Source organism: Centroberyx affinis, unplaced genomic scaffold (genome assembly GCF_046629955.1).
Source record: "Centroberyx affinis isolate AG114_WGS23_722 - 3 ecotype Tasmania unplaced genomic scaffold, CSIRO-AGI_Caff_v1 ptg000366l_1, whole genome shotgun sequence".
Lineage (NCBI taxonomy): Eukaryota > Metazoa > Chordata > Actinopteri > Beryciformes > Berycidae > Centroberyx > Centroberyx affinis.
In genome coordinates, this window is record NW_027279037.1 from 156,485 (window position 1) to 177,890 (window position 21,406).

Consider the following 21,406-nt stretch of genomic DNA (forward strand, 5'->3'; position numbering starts at 1 on the left):
GAGCTGTCTGTCCGTCTGTCATTAGTATTCCAGCAGGAGGCTCCTGGCCGGGCCAGACATCTGAGCGGAGCAGCCGCAGCAGATAAAGAAGAAGCCATTAATCCACGGAAGATTACCAGCACTGATACTTTATCCCACCGTAATACAGCAATGCAACCAGACTCATTCCATTTACAATGCCGTCAGAGGAAAAAAGAGGGAAGAGGAGGTAGAGAGAGCTAGGCGAGCTCACCTTGTGGATGGAAAGATGGAAAGACAGACAGAAAGCAAGCATCCCTTCTTAACTAGGAGGATACTCATTTGATTTTTTTTTTTTTGATGGAGAAAGGGTTGGGCAAGTTTGTGTGTGTGTGGTCTTGCATTTGATTTTTTGATTTTTTTTAATTCAGAATGGGTCATCCTGCAATCAGTGCACCACAGATGCCCACTGTTCTGTATATCAGAAATCTGTCTGCTCAAAGAACAGCTGGCTGTCTTTCCTACACCATGCTGTGCCTATTTAAATCTAATATCTTTAATGTGTGTGTTTGTATGTGTGATTGTGTGTGTGTGTATGTCCCTGATTAACGTCTAGAATAGTCAACTAAACCACAACAGAGCAAGAACCTTAAACCAAAATGGGCACCATTATTTTCAGGGTGGGTGATAATATCCCAAGTTGAAACCATCAGTCCAGTGATAACACTATCAAGTCTAGCCTTGAGAACATGATCTAGTAGAGGCAGGCCTTTTGAAGATACAGTGAAACAAAGAGAGGAGGAACAATGGCACAGCAGATGTAGGAGATTAGATAGGAGTTAGATTTATACACACTAACAGATAAAGCCCAGTCATGGTTGGGATTTCACATCCTGGATGTTAGATGATTCAAAAACAGAAGGAGAGATAGAAGGAACTGTTGACTCAACAAGCAATGATGACGGATGAGTTGAGGAGAGGAGGAGCCAGAGAAAGGAGAGAAAGAGATCATGGGCCAGGCTGAAGGAGTCAATAGAGACAGAAATAGGAAAGAAAGATCAAGGTGTAGGGGAGAAGGAGAGAGACAGTGAGAGCAGAGTGTCCACCACTGCTATAGTGCTGAGCTCATATGTCCTGTAAAAATCCAATCTTTCAGACTTGGCAGATAGTGTTACCATGAGAACAGCAGTAGGGCTATTGTGAGGAGAGAGAGAGAGAGAGAGAGAGAGTGTGAGAGAGGGGGAGAGGGAAAGGCCAGACTTGCTCCAGCAACCATCTGTTACTCCAGCTTACCCTGGCACTGAGGCCAACCTGCCTCTGGAATGGAATGTACAAGTCCAACCACGAGAAAAGCTGAAAAGAAGGCCAAGGACTAAGCTAAAGTACTGTCCTGGGCTCTGATGCCAGAGCAGTAAACATGATTACAGTTGCATATAACCACAAGTGGATACACCAGGAGTATTGAGTTTTGGTTTATTTACTGGGTATTTCATTTGTTTGGTTGAAACGTTAACATCATAAGACATCAACATCCTTCTCAGCACATTTCTTGAAGCTGGGACACCTGCTAGTCTTCCACAACGTCCCCACAGAGAAGTTCAGCAATAATATTTCTTTCCTATCCTCTTTTGATCTTACCCTCTCTGCATCCCCATTTACTCCCAAAGCTAATAATAGGCTGGAGTTGTTCTTCTTTAGAGCCTGCTCTACTACTAACCTGCTACCCCTCTTCAAGTTTCTGATCCCCATTTTATTTCCTTCTCCATTCCCTTCTCTGCTAATCCTTATAAGCTGGTCTCTCTTCACACCGTCACTACTTGGCATGATGTAAGGTTTCTCCAGGTCCTCCCTCTGTTCTTCCCCCACTACCTCCTGCTGATTCCTTCCTGCCTCCCCCACTGATTCTGCCACCTCTGCATTCCTATCTGCTCTCTCATCGTCTTTTGACCTCCTCTGTCCCCTTTCCTCTAGACCTGCTTGTCCGTCCCCCCCTGCGTCTTGGTTGTCTGAAGCCTTGCGAGTCAAACATATGAGGCTTCAGGCAGCTTAGAGAAAGTGGCACAAAACTGGCTTGTTGGATGACTTCTTCCCCTTTCAATCGCTCCTCTCCTTCTTCTGTGCATCTGTATATATGGCTAAATCAAACTTTTACCACTCCAAAATCAAGTCATCTGCTTGAGATGTTTAACCATTTCCTCTTCTCTTCTTAATCCCTGTCCACCTACTTCTCCCTCTCTTTCTGCCGAAGACTTTGTCACCTACTTTGAGAAGGTGGACCTAACCCTAACCAATTTACCATCTTACTGTCTCTCTCTCCTCTCAACTAGATAAAGTCCTACAACTAGTCTCCCCCAGCAGACCTTCCTCCTGCCCTCCTGACACCATCCCCTCCTCTCTTCTCTAGACCATAGCGGCGGATCTGCTCCCCTTCCTGTCTACCATAAACTCATCCCCGACATCTGGCTGCATAACATCTGCCTTCAAGTCAGAAGTCAGTCATTTGGATGAACATCTGCCTCTAACCAACACTATCTGTTTGACCCCAGCCAGTCTGGTTTCAAGAAGCACCATTCCACTGAGACTGCGCTCCTTGCTGTCACTGAAGTACTCTGCTAAAGCTGCTTCTCGCTCTTCAGTCCTCATCCTGTTTGACCTATCCACTACCTTTCACACTGTCAACCATCAGATGCTCCTTACCACCGTTGCTGACTTAAGGTTTTCCAGGTCCCTCTCTTTTTGGTTTGCCTCCAAAACTGTCAGACTGCACATATCAGGTGTCATGGAGATCTTGACCACACACCCTTTCCACTGGGATCCACCAGGGCTCAGTCCTGGGCACCCTCTTCTTCTCTCTCTAGACTAGATCACTTTGCCTTGTCACCATATCCTAAATTCCTATCTTCCATCTCCTTGTTATGCTGACAACATGCAACTCTGCTTGACTCCTTGTTCAAGCTTTAGACATCTCACATCTGGACAACTGCAACCTCCTTTTGCTAGCCTCCTAAAACACTCACTTCAACCCCTACTCACTTCCTTGATTTGCTCCCTTTGGCTGCTCCCATCAACAATCATCCAGGAGGCCTATAAAAAGGAGTAGGGACAGCAGATGTAGATGAGCAGCTGTGAAGCCCACACTGCTCCAACTCGCACCCGTGCTCTTTCTCCACACAGATTGCACCCGCCTGGACAGCTGCACCACCTGCAATCCTACTATCCCCTTCTAAAATCCCTTCTATCTCTCCCTTTAGCTATTTCATTTCTTATACTTCTCTCTCTGCGTGGTAATATTGCCAGCTGGTTGTGAATTTGGTGCTCTATTGGAATTTAAGCTTATACTACTTTTGCACTCATTGTCAAAGAGTTTGAAGACAAGGCAGGCTGTAGCATTCCAGATGAACTGGAGGGGCTGAAGAGATGTCTTGCATTGTCCCCTTGTACTGTTCTAGGGTACCATGTTTGTCACTGAGTATTGTGCTACTGTGTAAGTTTGTCTGGTACACACACCAAAACACATCCCTCTACTGTAATTGAACTTGACAAATAAAGTGATTCTGTCCACTATCAAATTCTATGGTGCTCTGGCTAACTTTGGAAAGAATTGGTTGCTTTATATGGTCACCATTCATAAGATTTTAATGATTAAACACAGCAGATAAATCTAAAATGGACCAGACAACCTTTTTAGAAAGAATTGACAACTGTAAGGCCAATAAGTACTTATACAACAGGGTGAACCCAAACTTTATTTAAATCTACTGTACATGTGTTTAATCCCAGTCACTACTGTGCACTTTACCACATCTCACGGTATCTTGACCAAACAAAATTTTCTTGTGTCTCAACTGACACATAGATGTGGACATCATCATGTCACGTCATCACAGGACACTGCTACAGTGATGTTATTGTCTCTCATTGTCCATGTCACAGTACTAGTAGTTTTTTTATATTTATCGGTTAGTCACTAGTGACCACATCTCCTCATAAGGGCATGACTAGCTGAATTAATGGTGCTACCAATAGCCAGTGTGTGCATCCAGTGTGGATGTGGCCACTGTCTCCTTGGCCTGTCTCGGTTTAACTCATATCCAACAAACCATGGCTTATCCCTCTTCTTGCTTCCTCTATGCCTGCATGGGAAAGAAACAGCTGCAGTGGTGCTTGGATTTCGTGCTCAAGATGAGGCTACCATCTATGTCCTTTTTAGTCTCCATTTTCTTGGACAACAGCTTTAAACAGGATGAGGCAACAAAGCCTAGCATGTCCTCAGGGAACTAACGTGACAAAATGGACTTGTCTCTTTTGGCTCCAAAACATGTCACAGATATGACCTCTCACAGCTATCACTATGATGAATGAGTCCCATCCTAATTCAGCTGATAAGTTAGACCTGTTAGCATTGGACTTATAGCAGTTTGACAACATAGTTCAACTTGGCCAAGGGCAATGAAGCTTGTTTTCCTTTGGATGCCAATGGTAGCTTGGCTTGTATTTTCTTCCTCTGCTCCAGGGCTGTTACTCACTCCAGCTTAATGGTAGCAGCAATTATGCACAACTATCTGCCTGTGTTCAAGGACTGTAGAATCTTGTTCAGACAAAGGGAGCCTCCAAATGTTCTGTTAAAAGTTCTGCTTGTGCAGTTCATGGACATTGTATGGGCTTACTATTCATGGTCCCCAATAGGCTATTTTGTGTTCCAGGCCGATATGTTGTGCAGCAACAAACCAATACTACCAAGCAACAATGGTCACATTTCTGTCTCCCAACTAGAAAGGTTCAGGGGCTCACTGTTCAAGCTGTAAACACTTCTACAATTCTGGAGGCCTACCAAGAAAAACAATGGATGGATCTCAAATCTATGCCTCTTTGTGAGAGTCTTGTTTATGTGCACAGGACTATGGACATCTGTGCTTCACAAAAGTGGCAGCCACTTCCCTGGGCATGGGAATAAAAGAGACAGCGGTGGGAGGGCAACACCTGTGACTCACAGTCATGGAGCTCCCAGACACCTAACACCCTGCTGGGAAGTCTCCAGCATCTACCTAGGCAATGCCAGGGAACACAGTGGAAACATGAGAACCACAAGTTCATCCAGAAGAGCAAACAGTGACTATTCCATTGCAAGCATAATAGAGAAAACTCTGGATAAGGACCCCTTTCCAAAACAAAAGATTTTCTTTGCTGCTATAGGCACCTAGAGTTAACTTGGGACTTGGCAAAGATCAGGATGGACTGTGTGACAGGGGTTAAAACCAATGAAGTGGAATGCAAAACACATCTAAATCTACTACTTTGCATTGCCAAAAAGGAACAGAGGCCTTTACTTCATATTAAGCCTCATGGTTAGCCAATATCTGAGGTTAAAAAGTGTTACAAGCAGTAGCCTTTACATCTTACCTTTAGACTGGCTTATAGTCATAGACTTAAAGGACATATTATCAGCTGCTCAATTTCCCTATGCACAGAAAATGTTCACATTACCTTTTGACGACATAGCCTATGAATATCAAGTGGTGCAGGTAGTACTAAGCAGCTCTAGCTCCCATTAAGGTGCAAGATTCTAGCCTGGTCACAGCCCTCTGAAACGTCAACCTTTGCGTTCATCATTCCTTGGTTTCACTCATTTATTTTTGATCATTAGCCATGCCTATCTTGGGGAAATCTTTGGCACTTTGTAAGTCTGGAGGAAATGTCCATCTAGTTACTTTTTCTGATGCCAATGTAGAGACAGGTACACAAGCAGTGGCTGGATTGCACCCAGCCATGGTGTTCCAATCCTGGTGTAATATAATCCCTACTAATCAAAGAAAAGGAAGGTAATGACGTTATCTGAGTATGCGGCCTCCTTCACAATTGTTAATTTAGTTGCAAATACTGTTTTTTTGTCTCCACAAATAGTCAGTAGTTTTTATGAGTGTAACTTTTTGACTTATTCCATGCTTGCATAATGCTGGTGTGAATACCCATGCTTCTCTCTGAATCTGCTTGACTGACGCCGTTAGATTTCAACCTAGTGAAGGATAAAATACATTTCATGCCAAAAACAATTGGGTTGTCCACTCTCCACATAGAATAATTGGCTATTTGCAGTCATAATAGACAGCAGCACTACACAATTGTAATAATTGTAATAATCATTTACACCAGAATTTTTCTTGGCATTGAGTTGGCCTCAGTAGCCAGTTGGACTCTTCCATCTCTGAGAATAGATGTTTTCTAACTATCTACACTCTGATTCAAACTACATAGTACTGTATGCTTTTGCCAGTGTGTGCATCTATTGGGTCACATGGCTTTCCCTTTAGCAGTAGTCCCATTGGGATTTTAATGCAAAAGAATGTATCAGCAGTGATGGGTTGTGGCTACTGACCTGTCTCCACCAAAGCACTTACACCCTTCAAATCACACTGTTGTGCACAAACGCTCTGAAGTCATGACGAGCTCTGGGTCTCCTAACTCATGGTGTATCGCTGAGCAGGGGGCTATTCAGAATGGTTGTGACCACTCATGCCTCTCTGAAATGCTGGGGTGCAGTTTGCCAAATAATGGCAGTGAATGGTGTATGGTCACTGGAGCAGAGTACACAACACATGAGAAACTTAGAGCCCTTACAGTGCAGCTGGCCTTGGAGTGCTTTCATCAGATGGGCAAGATAATGGGTCATCGATGTCCTAGTGATCATGAACAATACATGGGTATAAGCCCATGCACTCAGCTACTAACCTAGTCGTCAGCTTATCTGCTTGCTTAGCCTGATATGTTAGCGTCTACCTCAGCATTTAGGTTCAGGTTTATTTATTTATTAGGTTTAGAGTCCCACCCAGCAATTTAGCCAACACTATCTTCTCACTAGCCTAGTCTGGCCTATAGCTGCTTAGCTGCTAGCTTAGCTTGCTGTATTTGTGTTACTGTCTAATAGTGTATTAGTGTTTACTTAGCATTACTTTGTGTTTGTTAGCGACACCAACAAAGGTAAGTGGTATTCATTTTTAAGAAGTTGTCTCTACTAGAGAGACGTGTAGTATGTGGTCTGCTAGTGTATGACAGCATAAGGCAGTGGCTGATGAATTTGTCCTACTTTTTGAGGCATCCAATAACTCGCTGGAGCCAGTTGCCAGTTGCACAGCCTGATTCACAATCAAGAGAACAGGTTGCAAATAGTTTTGCTCCAAACTAGGAGTAGACACAAGAGTACATAAGGCACATGCCCCCACACACTATATTTAGCAACATTGTTGTGCATGTCGGCACTCATGATATTAGGATGAAGCAATCTTAGGTCACAAAGAGTAACATAGAGACCCTTACCCGTGAAGGGTAATGATGAGGTTTATAGCAGATTAGTCTCCCTGAACCGCTGGTTGGCAAAGCTTTGTGAAGAGCATGGACTAGTCTTCTAAGATAACCCTCTTTATGGGGCCGATCCGGCCTACTAAAAGTGGATAGCCTTCACACTACTGGGTTTGATGCCACTATTTTGTCTAGGAATACAGATCCTTGTTTGCGTAGTTTGAGGTCCTTGTTTGCATCCCTTTACAACTGCTAACAACTCTAGTCATGCTTCAAATTAGTTTCCCTAGACACTCTTTCCAAGTTAGTACCGGCCTCAAAATCCATGACCTGCATTTTTGACCCCTGCCTGCAAAATTTCTCAATTTTCTTTTATGACCCCCAAGGCTTAAATTATCAATTTGTCACTTTCTACTGGCATTGCTTCCTCTGCTTTTGAAACAGCCATGATTAAGTTGCTACTGAGACTGCACTCCTCATTGTGACACAAGCACTCCACACTGCTCAGGCTGCCTCCCTATCCTGGGTCCTCATTCTGCTTGGCTGCTGCGTTTGATACAGTCAACCACCACCTACTCCGTGGCATGCTTGCAGACCTTGTGATCTCTGGGAAAGCACTTGCATGGTTCTCTTCCTACCTGGATGAGTGCACCTATCAGGTGTCATTGAGACGGTCTCTTTCTTCACCATCTACCCTTTCCACTGGGGTCCTTTGTGGCTCAGACCTTGGCCCCCTCCTAATCTCATTTTACACCAAGTCCCTTGGCTCTGTCGTAACGTCACACAAATTGTCTTACCGCTGCTATGCAGACAATACTCAGCTGTACCTCTCCTTCCCTTCCTCTGACACACAGGTGCCTGGCTGACATCTCCAGGTGGATGTCCTCCCACCACCACCCCAAGCTCAATCTGGACATGACTGAGCTACTCTTCTTCCCTGGGAAATCTTGTCCCCTACAAGATCTCTCCATCACCATTGATAAAACCAAAACAACACCTACCCCATTTGTAAAAAACCTTGGTGTTATCCTCAACAACCAAATGTCCTAGAATTCCCACATTGCAGTCTCTAATCTTGCAGATTTGCTCTTTATAACATCTGTCAGATCAGACCCTACCTTACCAAGGAGTCTGTACAGCTCTTGGTCCAAGCTTAGGTTTGAATACTGTAACTTGCTGGCCTCCATACATCCACTCTTAGACCCTTACAGCTCATCCAGAATGCTGCAGCCCAGCTTGTCTTCAGCCTCCCTAAATTCTCCCATGTCATCCCCCTCCTATCCGCACTCCACTGGCTCCCAGTGGCTGCTCATATCCAGTCCAAAACACTGGTCTTAGCCTACAAGGCGACCAATGGCACAGCACCCCCATACATCCAGACGATGATTCAACCCTATACACCTGTGCCTTGCGCTCGGCTACTACTGGTCGACTGTCCATCCCATCCCTGTGACAACCTGGCCACCGCTCTGCCCGGTCCCGACTCTTTCCCTCCTGGCTCCCCAGTGGTGGAATGATCTTTCCAGTCAGAACTGCAGAGTCACTCCCCATGTTCCATCACAGTCTGAAAACCTATTTCTCCTGACTTCACCTCGTCTCCTGACCTCCAGCCCTCCACTCAACCCTGACTCTTTACCCAAACCAGGGTTTGTATGCTGCCCAGCGCCCACCCCGACCCTGACCTGTTACCCGAACCAGGATCCATACTGATGCTTGAGGAATGTTATTCCAAACTTATTCTACTGTTGCACTTATTGTAAGCGTAAATTGTAGAGATGCACCGATCCACTTTTTTTCAGTTCCCTTCCGATACCTGAATTTGGATATCTGCCGATACCGATACTGATTCCGATACCAGAGCTCTTTTTTCTTGAATACACAGACAAAAATTTGGCCAGTTGAAGAAAAAAGGAAAAAATACAACTTGCAAAAAGTAGACAAAACGAAGAAAAATAGGCAAAAAAGGATATAAATCAAATCTGCACTATAGGCAATGCTCCTTTAGATAAGGGCCCTCTGCAGATGACAGCGATCTGGCCTGCTTCTGCCAGCAAGGTCTGGTATACTCTCCCAAGGAGCTCCAGCCTCCACCTTTATATAGTAGCTGGCTCCTACTAAGACATCAATTAGTACTTGGTAATCAATTATCTCATAACATTAGTTACCTGGTTCATAATATTCCACAATATTAAATTCAACAATTAATAAAGGTCATTAGACATTTCCAAAACAATTGATCCACTCAAAAGTATTAAAAAAACTTTTCAACAAACCCACAATTAAACACCTCTGCCACTTTACCACACTTGGTCCGACCCCCCCCGGTTTTCCGGGTCTGAAACAGAGGATCAGCCAGTGCAGCACAGAAGACAGGTGACAAACAATTCATTTGTGAAAAGTACATTAATAAATATACATTTAATTGCCAAGACTATATGTCTCTTGTCTTTTTATTTTCACTGAAATGTTTTGTGTAAATGCGTAAAACTACGACTGTGTCGCTATGTGTTAACTCCAATACTACTATCGGCGGCCTCCGACATCACAAACAGAGAGAGAGAGAGAGAGAGAGAGAGAGAGAGAGCAAACGCAGCGATAACACGGCAACACGGCCACCTCTATGCCTGCAAGATGTAATTGAAGACTAAAATATCTCCAAACTAAGGACATGTTTTTAAGTTAGCCAACTGCTAACGTTACTAGCTCACTACTGCTACTACTTACTAGCACTGTCTCATGTTACGGCGGGTTCATGGTCCAGCGCAAGCAATGGAATGGGATCTGGATCGGTACGTGGATTGGCGACATCAGTCCGATATCCGATGAGTGAATTACTAGGGGTTGGATCGTTGATCATTGAATCAATCCATCGATCGATGGATCGATTCAATGATCAACGATCCAAAATCATCGATGCAAAGTGAAAACATCGATACATATCATCATCTTTAAGATATGCCTTTATTTTGAAATTCCCATGGCACTTCTGTGTCACCATTTCAAACAATGCTAGCGGCCTAGCGCCAGGCAGATAATGGCAAGAACTACAACTCTAAAAGAGCGATGAGTAGTATCACAGCTGCCATTTCATATTTCATTTGCAAAGACAGTGTTGTCGAGAACGACGGTTTTCGTGAGCTACTGCATACTCTGGAGCCAAAATATGCAATCCCATCGAGACAGCACTTCAGTGAAACTTGCATACCGAGTCTGTACAATCAAGTTAAAGATGAGGTTAAACGTGAGTTAATGAATGCAGAACGAGTCGCTATCACTACAGATGGATGGACATCATGCACAACAGAAGCCTATGTAACTGTGACCTGTCATCATATTGACACCGACTGGCAAATTATTATTAGAATTATGTTCTTCAGACACGTGTTTTGAACGACGCACACACAGGAGCAAATCTTGGGACAGTTTTGAAAGAAGCATGTGAGGAGTGGAATACGCAACAAAAAACCTTTGCTTGTAACAGATACTGCCAGCAACATGTCCGTAGCCAGAGTAGAGGCAAATCTATCACCACACATCAAATGCTTCGGACATACTATAAACTTGGCCACACAGAAAAGCCTGAAATGTGCTGGTGCAGGACGTCTTTTGGGCAGAGTGAGATGGATCGTGTCATTGCACCACTTAAAGCTACATTGTTGGAGCATTTCAGTATCTCAGAGAAAGACTCCACTTTAGTAACAGAGATGACATTGACATTGAGGTGACATTGTCCATTCAGAACACAGCGTTTTGTCTCCTGAACATGTCGATCAGTTGTTTTTTTTTAAGAAAAACCTCTCAAAGAAGAACACTGAAGGACATACTTAATTGTTGTAGAGGGCCCATAGTAAGCTATGATACAAGCCAATGAGCTGTCATCAAACTACTGATGATGATTACGCAAAGTACTTTGTTAAAGTATTTTACTTGTACATACAATATGCACTAAGAACATGTGGAATTGTTTACATTTGCTTTGTTGTAACAACTGAAATTTCTTACTTTGATTTGGTTAAGAAAAATGTATATCCCAAGGTGTAATGGATAGCTATGATGCAGGAAGACTGTACTGCATTTGCACTTACAAGTATAGGTTAAGTAAGTGGTGACCTTGGTTATTACTAAGTTCTGTTAAAAATATATTGTTTATGAGACACTACTTGTACAATATGCACTAAGAACATGTGGAATTGTTTACATTTGCTTTGTTCTAACAACTGAAATTTCTTATTTTGATTTGGTTAAGAAAAATGTATATCAGGTGTAGTGGATAGCTATGATGCAGGAAGACTGTACTGTATTTGCACTTAAAAGTATAGATTAAGTGGTGACCTTGGTTATTACTAAGTTCTAACTGTTAAAAATATATTGTTTAAATATGAGTGAAGGTTTACACAAAAATCCTGCTTTAATGTAGCCTGGTATCCAGCCCCTATGAATCGCAGTTTTTAGCACTCGAATTTGCATGGCGATTCATAAGGAGTTCCTTATGAATAAATAAATATAACCATATTTTTATAACCATTGTGTATAACCATATGTCACCAGTTCTTCAGAGCTCCAAAAGGCCTATATTTACACCATAATTTAGTGCAAATCTTAACTACAGCTGATTGATTTGCAACAAATAATGGTGTATAGGTCTTTCTAATCACAGTGTGATTGTTTGGCTGTTTTTGTTTTGGAACTCTAAAGAACAGGTCCCCATTGACTTCAGTTGTTTTGGAGAAGGCTGCTACCAAGTTGTGCTGGCAACCTCCCTGTGTGTTATATGGACTAACACATTTCACCTTTGCTTCATTTGGCATGAGGGTGAGTAGATGATGACAGAATTTTCATTTTTGGGTGAACTATTCCTTTAACTAAGTTAGCCACAGCAGGATTTCCAACAGTGAAGAGGTTAACTAGTGTCCACATTATTATTTTTACCCATGTGGATTGTTGGACAAGGCAATGTTTAAAAAAATATTGATCAACTGTCTCATTTGCTTATGAGCAAAACCTGCACACATTTTCCAATGCAAGTCTTTTATTTGAGATGCCCGTTGTTGGCTCATTTACACTCCTCCCCAACCCTCCACCCTTCAGATCGACACACCAAAGCGCAGACTGCATTTACCAATACCCAAGATGTAACAATCCCTTGTGCTATAATCCAAGGCAAGCATTCATGCAGAAGCCCAATTCAGATGTCAAAAGAATGATGTACTAACCCACCAATGGTGAGTTATAGTAGAGGGCATCAGACTACACTGTCATAAATCTACAGGACCGTCAGACAGGCAGCACCATTCACCCGCCGCCTAATCTAAATGTTATAGGGTTGAGAGAGTGAATGCAGTTATGTCATTGGGGTTATCAAGTGGTCACCTCCCATCACAGATGTTTCATTGAATCAGGCCAACAGCAATTCCAGGCAGCTCTACAGTAAGTTTGGGCATCCCAGAACCAACCCCCTCCACATCAACACCAAACACAGCTATGGTTACCTACACTACGCTGCACCTACGCAATTTTTAAACACACAGTATTTGTCTCAACAGCAATTGGCTAATGGGACAGATGACCCTCTGGCTTGAAACAGTCTGCTCAGCAATTCAGAAAAGGAATTGTATCAAGTCAAGTTTATTTGTGCTCTTAGCTTTTAGGGCTCAATTTTTGTGAATCAATGGCGCACGCTGCAAATGTACAGGTGTGGGAACAGATTTTTCGGTAATTTTGCGGTGCACCTGCTGCGCAGTTGGACACGAAGAGTAATACATTATCAGGTGTTGTGGTGGGGACTGCCTATTGTTCCGACGGCCCATTATTCCGAAACCCCAATAGTCCGAAAAATGTCCACCCATTGGACCGAAAGCCCATTTGTCCGACAGCCCGTTATCCCGGAGGTTGGGTTGAAGCATGGGGTCACTGAGGTTAGGGTTAGAGCAAGCTTACAGTCAAGGCTGTCAGAAGCCACGGTTGTGGATGGAGCCAGGCATGGAGTTTTCGGACTATTTCGGACTCGGGTTTTGGAATAATGGGTCGTTGGAACAATGGCATGGCAGCGTTGTGGTGGACCTGACTTCAATCATGACCAATCAAATCACTTACCTTCCCTTTAAAAGCAGTGCGCTCTGTGCCACAGTGCTCTGACGATTTTGTGATGGAAGAGAACAGTCTGACTAAATTAGCTTGGGAGGAGATAATACATTTGGTTACTGTGTTGCTCTGGTCCTAGGAGAACCGCTGCCAATGTAGGAAACAGTTCAATGATATTAGAAGAAAAACCAAACAGAAGTCGGCGCGAACCGCAGGGACTGGCTAAGGGAGAGGGGGCGTCCACCAGCCAGTCCCTGACATCTATGGAAGATGCAGATGCCTCACCACTCCATGTGTCATGGTGCATAATGACAGTTCTATGTTGTATGGCAATCATTCACAACACAGCCACATATGTATGTAGTTAGAATGAAAAATGTATCTTATTTTGTCCTGCTTGAAGGAATTTTATCAAATTGATCAACATATCATCCACAAAAAGGGTTGGTTAGCTTTTGGATAGTATCTGTTCATACGCGTATTGCCTGGTAAAGCTACAAAAATAGCACAGAACACAACTGCGCTGTGCGTGTTTTGCTTTTGATGTGGTCTGATCCCCATAATCCTTGACGGCAAAATTGAAACTTCACCGCTTAATCGATGCTGACATACCCCCTACTGCACCTCTCTTCCCACTAATGGCCAGTCAACTTCATGGCGGGTCACCAAAATACCAAACGGGCGCAGGTGAGGAAAAAAACTGTACGCCAGATGAAAAAAACTGTATGCCTTACTCTGCCCATTTTTTTTCTATTCTCCAACATACTTTGTGGCTTCTGTTTTGCTTCCTTTTGTTGCATACTGTATTACATTATTTTATTCTGTGATTAATTGTTGATTAGTTAGATCTAGGTAGGCTTGTTCTTTGTAAAGTCCTTCGAGACATTCTTGTGATGAAGGCCTATATAAATAAATAAAATGTATTGCAAATGGCTTTTTATTCAGTAGCATTTCTGGCATTTCAAAATTGCTTCAACAGTAGATACTCACCTGTTAACTGTCATTTACTTCATTTAGTCGCACCAAGAAAATAGAAAAAGATATATAGCAGTAAACAGCTGTATTCACTGCAGCTTTGCTGACTGAAGCAGATCATTGGGGATGCGGTTGATTTTGGTTTCAGAAACAAGAAACAATCACTGATCTGTGAATATCATCATCAAAGGCAAGTAAATTGGTATTATGTAATACACTTTCTCACTCACCAATGATTGCTATTGTCTTCCAGCGGTTCCAAAGCAGTTCTTGCATATACTGTATTTACAAACAAAATGCACCATAGTGACAGTGATTTTAGTACTGCCAAAATGATTCACTGTGGTAAAGTAGTCATAATTGTTATACAGTTTTTTTTTACAGTTCTTAACAGAGGGATTAAGAAATGAGAGGACTAAAAAAGGGACAGCACTGCAGTAAAGAGCAGTGGTTTGACATCCAATATGATTTCAAACCCAATATCAAATACAATCAATTTTATCCAATGTTATCATCTTAAGATGTAGGTCAGGCTGTGGGACATAGAAACAATATTTCCAACCCCAAACATTATCACCATAATGTTAAGCATAGGATCTATTTCATCATTGGATCTATCGTATCTATTTTCAACATGTTGTCCTGACTTGGCCACTTATGAGTAGTGCATATTTCCATTGCATGCCCTACATTTTGGGCATTAGCCTTCCTTTACCATATCTTCCCACCATATCCCATATCCAAATCCCCTTCAAAATATGCACATGCATAGTGTACACAATGTCATGTTTGCATTTTATAAAGCCTGAGCTTACCTTTGAAAGAAGACATCCATTTTGTACATTCACACATTTATACATGAGACATCTGGGCTACCTGTTTTTTTGTCCATTATAAGGAAATTAATCACATTAACATGTGGCTTGTTCCTTTGAGAGACTTACTTCGCTCACTTTGTCCTCTAAAATGTGGCATTCACACAACTGCACTGTTCACTAACGATCCATTACTCATCAGTGCAGGGTCAATAAAGGAGCATATCCCATGTTCACCCACATATCGTATGTTCTCACTCCATTCCCCCCTGTATCATTGAATTGAGGTTATCTACATAACCTACCGAGAAGCATTGTGAAGCATCAGGAATGTAGTAATTCTAAAGGGGCAGATAGAGATCCCGCTCCTAGTGTTCCCTATAGAGGTTTCGGGGGATGACTTCAGCTATGTTTTTTGGCAACTTCAGAAGGTGGTGATAAATTTGTAGAATACCTCCTTTCCTAATTAAAATGGTACAAAACTTTGTATTGGTACTTTTGTTGCAGAGGGACCAACGAATGTGCAAATGCATGGATAAACAACAACCTTTAGTTGCATCTCTCCTTTCAATCAATTTTCATTTGAATATTTGATAAAGGAATGAATTTACACTGAAACATTTTACTTACAACAATCACATTGACATCAGTAGATCTCATCAAGCAGATATCATTTTTTGAATCAGTGTATGATCTTCTCTTTTACACAGAAGAAAGCCATGGTCACAATTACACTTTTTACTATGGTGATGGTTTACTTTTAGTGATGCCTTCTCCTTCTGAGTGATCTAGTTTTCCTAGTTCTCCAAGGAAGAAGTTCAATTCCCTATCCATCTGTGACCTCCACAATTAACTCAGCGACCAATCATATCAGAGAGAGATGGAAGTGGATGTGAGCCACTCAGAACTCTGGAGACTGCAGGTCCTCAATACTTCATCATCACTGTCATCATCAGACAAAAACCAGAAGACTTGGTGTTACTGGGGAGAATTGATGATGAAAGTATCAGCTGGCGAAAGGAAAGGATCAGAGACACCACTGTGTATACTGCGCTCTCTATGAAACCAGCATATCTTCAAAGAAATGTATATTTTTTCAGAATCCTGTACAGGACTATCTGGATTTAGGCCATTAGCATACGAAAAATAAATTGGGTAGTATCTGAAGGCCAAGCTACAGTACATATCATAAGAGCAGCAAGCATCTTGTGTTCCACAAATAAAATATCTAAAAGATCCACTGGCATTAATCACTGACTTTGTGTGTGTGTGTGCGTGTGTGTGTGTGTGTGTGCCTGGTACTGACAGCTGTTTTGGACAGCAACCTCAAAAGCTCTACAGCCCTGAGTAATATTGTACACACACTGGCAACATTGTCACACCAGTGAGTGCGTGTGCAGGTAGGGTCCAAAGGGGGTTTGAGCACCTGCCTCTGGCCTGTCAGCCCTAAACCGACCTTTGTGAATGGAATTTTTAAAATACATATTTAAAAGTATTTTCATCATCTAATACAAAGTGTTGGGCGCCACTCTCACAGAACAGAGATAGTTTGATTTATAAACAAGCATGTAATTCATGATAAACTGCCCCCCTTATTGGGGCCGTTGTGACAAGTGGTAGCCTAAAGGAGGCCTATACTTATTTAGTGCAGCAACTAATAAGGATGTTCATGAACAGGCATAATCAATGATCTGTCAGGCCTTTTTTTGACTGTGTGCAACAACATCAATCAATTTTATCGAGCTAAAAGATTAGTTTTGGTGTGGGGCATAGTTTTACTTAGTATCCTGGTGGAAAAATGCTGTCTTTTAAAATTAACAACGTCAAATAATGTAAATATTCTGTACTCGCTCGCTTCTGTACTCTGGGACCCCAACATGAAAGTCTGCTGCCCTGCCAAGTGAACTAAAGCACCAGTGTGGCTCCCTGAGAAATGTATATATTGCATCTCTGTATCCCACGGCTCTATATCTGCACTGTATTTTGGATTTTTGGGGGGTTGCCGACAGACCGACCCGGTCGCCTGACAGAGTGACTTAAACTAGCAGCTGCTCACAGCTAAAAAAGCCTCCCTGCTTCTTTATAAACAGTGGTTACACCCAATCCTCAAATCTCCAAGAAAAAAAAACACGCCTTGCTGACTTCAGAGTGCAAGCTGCACCTACACAGTCCATATCTGGCAGGTGGGAGTTACTGTTTTACCACAGGTATTCATGATGTGACAGTGTGTGTCATTCAATAAAATTAAGAAACAATTTAATGGATGCATAGTCAGTTTGTCCAAAAATGTTCGAACTTCAAAATTCAAACTCTGGTGTTAGGGCTACCTATCTCCGTTAGCTTCTTGTTAGCTAATAGCCAATGCCACGTTTCAATAGTCTTATCAGAATTAAGCAATATTTACAGTAACAATGAATGCAACATGTAGCCTATCTGTTTTGGTTGCTTGTTGTGTGTCTGGTTAGCTTTCCGTCTAGAGAATAGTAAACAGTGATGTTACTTTACCTTTTCACCCTCTCAGAAAGCACAGCACTCTGCCCTCAGAGTGCACTCCCCCATCAACTGAAGACTACAAAGCAGCAGGTATAGCAAAAACAAGCAAACGTTACCAATGACTGTCCATAGCATTGCTAGTGCTTTTTTCATTTTGTTTGTTTAAAGGATTCTTTGACAGATTTGACATCTTAATGTCTTTTTCTCTGTCATGGAGTTTGAGTCAGTAAGTAAGTGAATTATAATGTCTACATGCAAGGCTTATATCAACTGTGAATTGGATTTTGTGTTGTTTTATGCTGAGAGAGATCTGTAAGAGTGTGTGAAGAAAGCGAAGAAGATGGACAATATAAAGTTAATCAGCAAAGTGGAAAAATATAGGGAGCTGTATGACCGTCACAAAGACAACATTAAACAAGTACAGATCCTGTACAGACCCACGGCGCGTGTGTTCGATTGTATACACTGCAGCACTGCGACAAAGTTAAATTACCTAATTCCACTAACGTTACTTAAATACCACAAGATGATGCACCTACCGCTGACATTTGTAGGGCAGTGAAGATGAGTTACTGGCTGCAAATCCCCGTTACTGACTGTGGAATGTTAAGTTTCACTTTTGTTTTCACACCGGGAGACTCTGTAGATTGAGTTCAATGCTGCTGGTCTGCTGTCTGTACATCTCCAAATTACAGACATGATGTGATGCGCACAACAGGCGCATTAGGGATCGATTTAGATCCATTTCTATACAGTGAGCAACAGAAACACTGCATCTCACAGTCAAAAATGCCCTCTAGAGGCCATCTGACGAAGTGCATCATCTCAATAAGTGTTACTTGACTGACTGACTGACTGATTGCCTGACCTGAATTCCCCTTGTGATGCCCTCGGCTGCGCCGTGGGAAAGAGATAAGGCTTGGGATGCTGTTGTCTCGGCTGCTGGACTGCATAGAAATACGCTTCTGGTTCTGATTCGTACGCATAACCACTACACGTCCGTTCTGCTTCTGGTCTGGACCAGACCATCTTGAGGAGAGATGAGGAAAGGCGCGCCTGTGTGGCGCAGTGCGCGCTAGTGTTGACCACAAATTCTGTAGCCTAGTTACTGCACCATAGTTGCATGCCGGCCGCCTGCCTCACAGTCTTGACTAGGCATGGGCCGGTTTCCGGTTTCAAGGTATACCGCGGTTTGAAAAAGTCACGGTTCCAAAACCACTAATATTTCCCGTCATACTGTTGCGACGGTATGAGCAGTTTTTTTCCCCCAAGTTAAAATGACTATTCTCAAAGAGAGAAAGTGCAGGGAATCCCCCAGGTCGCGTGCAGACTGCAGAGGATCACGCCCCTCCCCTCGGTTGCGTACCGAGCAGTCAGCACTCAGCAGTCAGTCATGTGTTTACATCCCGTGTGTAACGTATAATGGCCGAAGGAGGTGAACCCCCCTTTTCCCCCCATCGAAAAAGACTAAGTCGGCTGTATGGGAATATCTCGGTTATTGAAAAAACACAGACGGCCACGGCTTAGATGAGGAAGGTCACCCAACATGCAAAACATGCTGCCACCCATTGCTCTTTGCCAAATTCAAGGTAACGTTGTCTTGAAATTAACTTGAGCAAGCATCAGACAGAAACCATTTTCCACCGGCAGGTTCGAGGAATCTTTCATGGTCATGGGACTAGGGAGTTACCGTGCCTAGCTAGCTAGCTGACATTAGTGAAATAAATACTCTAGGCTACGTTACTTCACTGAGCGAACGTCTTGCGCAGGGCAAACCATTGAATTTTGTCAGAATTAATTCAAAGCAAAATGCCACAGAGCCAGCAGGTCGTTTAACAAAACGTATTGTGCAGAAGACATGTACATAATGACCATGAAAGACTCCTCGAACCTGCTGGTGGAAAATGAGGCACAAACTGTAGCTATGCTGAGACTGAGAGAGAGCGAGTGTGTGTGTGTGTGTTATACAGAGAGAGAGAGAGCGAGTGTGTGTGTGTGTGTGTGTGTGTGAGAGAGAGAGAGAGTGTGTTTACGTGTGTATGTGCATGCGCATCAACATTGAAACAATCAGTATTATGTGTCCACCCCATTTTAAAAAAGATAAGCATTTATTTGATATTATTATTATAATAATGGCAAAAAATGTGAAAACCATCAAAATCTCATACCGGCCCATGCCTAGTCTTGACTGCACAACAGCCTAGCCTACTTAGAGAGACCATTTTCCGCCAAAATAAAATTATTTTGAAATGGGTCATGATCTTACCATAGCTGGCCACCATGGAATATATGTAAGGGACATACTAGTTAGTACTCAAATTCATAGCAGATAAACCCTTAGATCAAAACATTTTGATCATCGCCCTGCTGATCTCTAGTGATCGATACGGATCGATCGGATACTCATACTATTGTGAGTGAGTGTTGTACAGATGAGCCATTGTGAGGAAGCATCATGATTCCCTTCAATCTTGTCATGGGAAAGAATTACTTTCTTCAGTTTAGAAGAATGTGGTTTTGGTGGGTGTTCAAAACGAAGGGACGAAGGTGCCCCTTTTGTTTACTTGAGCCCCTGCCCCTCTAAATGTCTGTGCACAGCCCTGCACACCTGTGTCCAGGTCCAGGAAAAATCGGAACTGAGATTCTGTTCTAGTCTATATATTCTGTTACATAATTGAAGAAAATCTCTTTCTTGCTTATCAAGAACCAGTTCAATTTATTCAAGACTGTATGTTGTTCATTAATCATTTGAACCTTGTGGTACCATATCATCTCACTCAATGATGCTATTCTTCCATTCCTCCACTCATCCACAGAAACATCAGAAAAGGAAAGCATTGCTTTAAAAATGCAACACCTTTCAAGCGGTGGTCCTTAAACACAGGATCAACAGAAATGCCTGAGAGAGCAATGTCCTCACACACACACATTCCTAACACCACCTGCGGTCAGCACATCTTTTGAATCTCAACCTGATCTTCTCTCTCCACCCCATAATCTCATCTTTGTCCCACAATGCACTTCCTGCTTCCTCACCTCATCCTGTTTCCTTTAAGCCGAGAACATCTCAGCCTGGCTTTGAAATCAGGAAATGAAAGAGAGTCTCAGTATTGGGCAGAGTGAAGAACCATTCTTCCATAAACAGTGTACGATAAAGGTTACAGAGTCACAATAAGAGATAGTGCACCAGTGTTTTTCAAGGAAGGGCTTATTCCCATTGGTTGAGAGTTTTTTCCCATGGAGTAAAGCTCCTGGTGAATGATATGGCGTGTCTGTGTTGACAGGCTGGAGATAAGGAAGTGCCCTCAGGTATTAGTTGTCATTCCTTTTCACTGGGAAAAGCGGCTGAGAGTAGCTACCTTATTTTTTTCCTTCCTCCTCACTGGAGCACCTTTCCTCCTCTTCTTGGATGAATAGAGAAATTCACAACAACAAAGCCTTCCACTCTCATTAAGTCAGCCGCAAAGCCAAGCACCGCCGAGGAGCACAATATCTGAGGCAGATGAGTAATCCCCCCGCTCAATCTAGAAGCTGGCACAGAATTTCAAATGTCCATAATAACTGCCAGAGAAGGAAGTGAAGGACACACACTCAGGCTTGCAAACACACACACACACACACACAGTTGCACCCTCACGCATGCAATACATACTGTAGCATACAGTCACATACACGTATAAATGCGCAAGCACGCACACACACACAGCCCATATACACACACGCATACACATACTGTACTGTGATGAAAATAAATCTGTTATTGACCATTAGCCCACTGCAGCAGAGCAGAA

The 21,406-nt window shown here is 42.8% G+C and overlaps 1 pseudogene; it reads left to right on the top strand.

Moving 5' to 3' along the window:
* Positions 1 to 6,394: 6,394 nt before the first annotated feature.
* Positions 6,395 to 21,406, top strand: part of LOC139641365 (uncharacterized) — a 42,578-nt pseudogene continuing 27,566 nt past the window's right edge.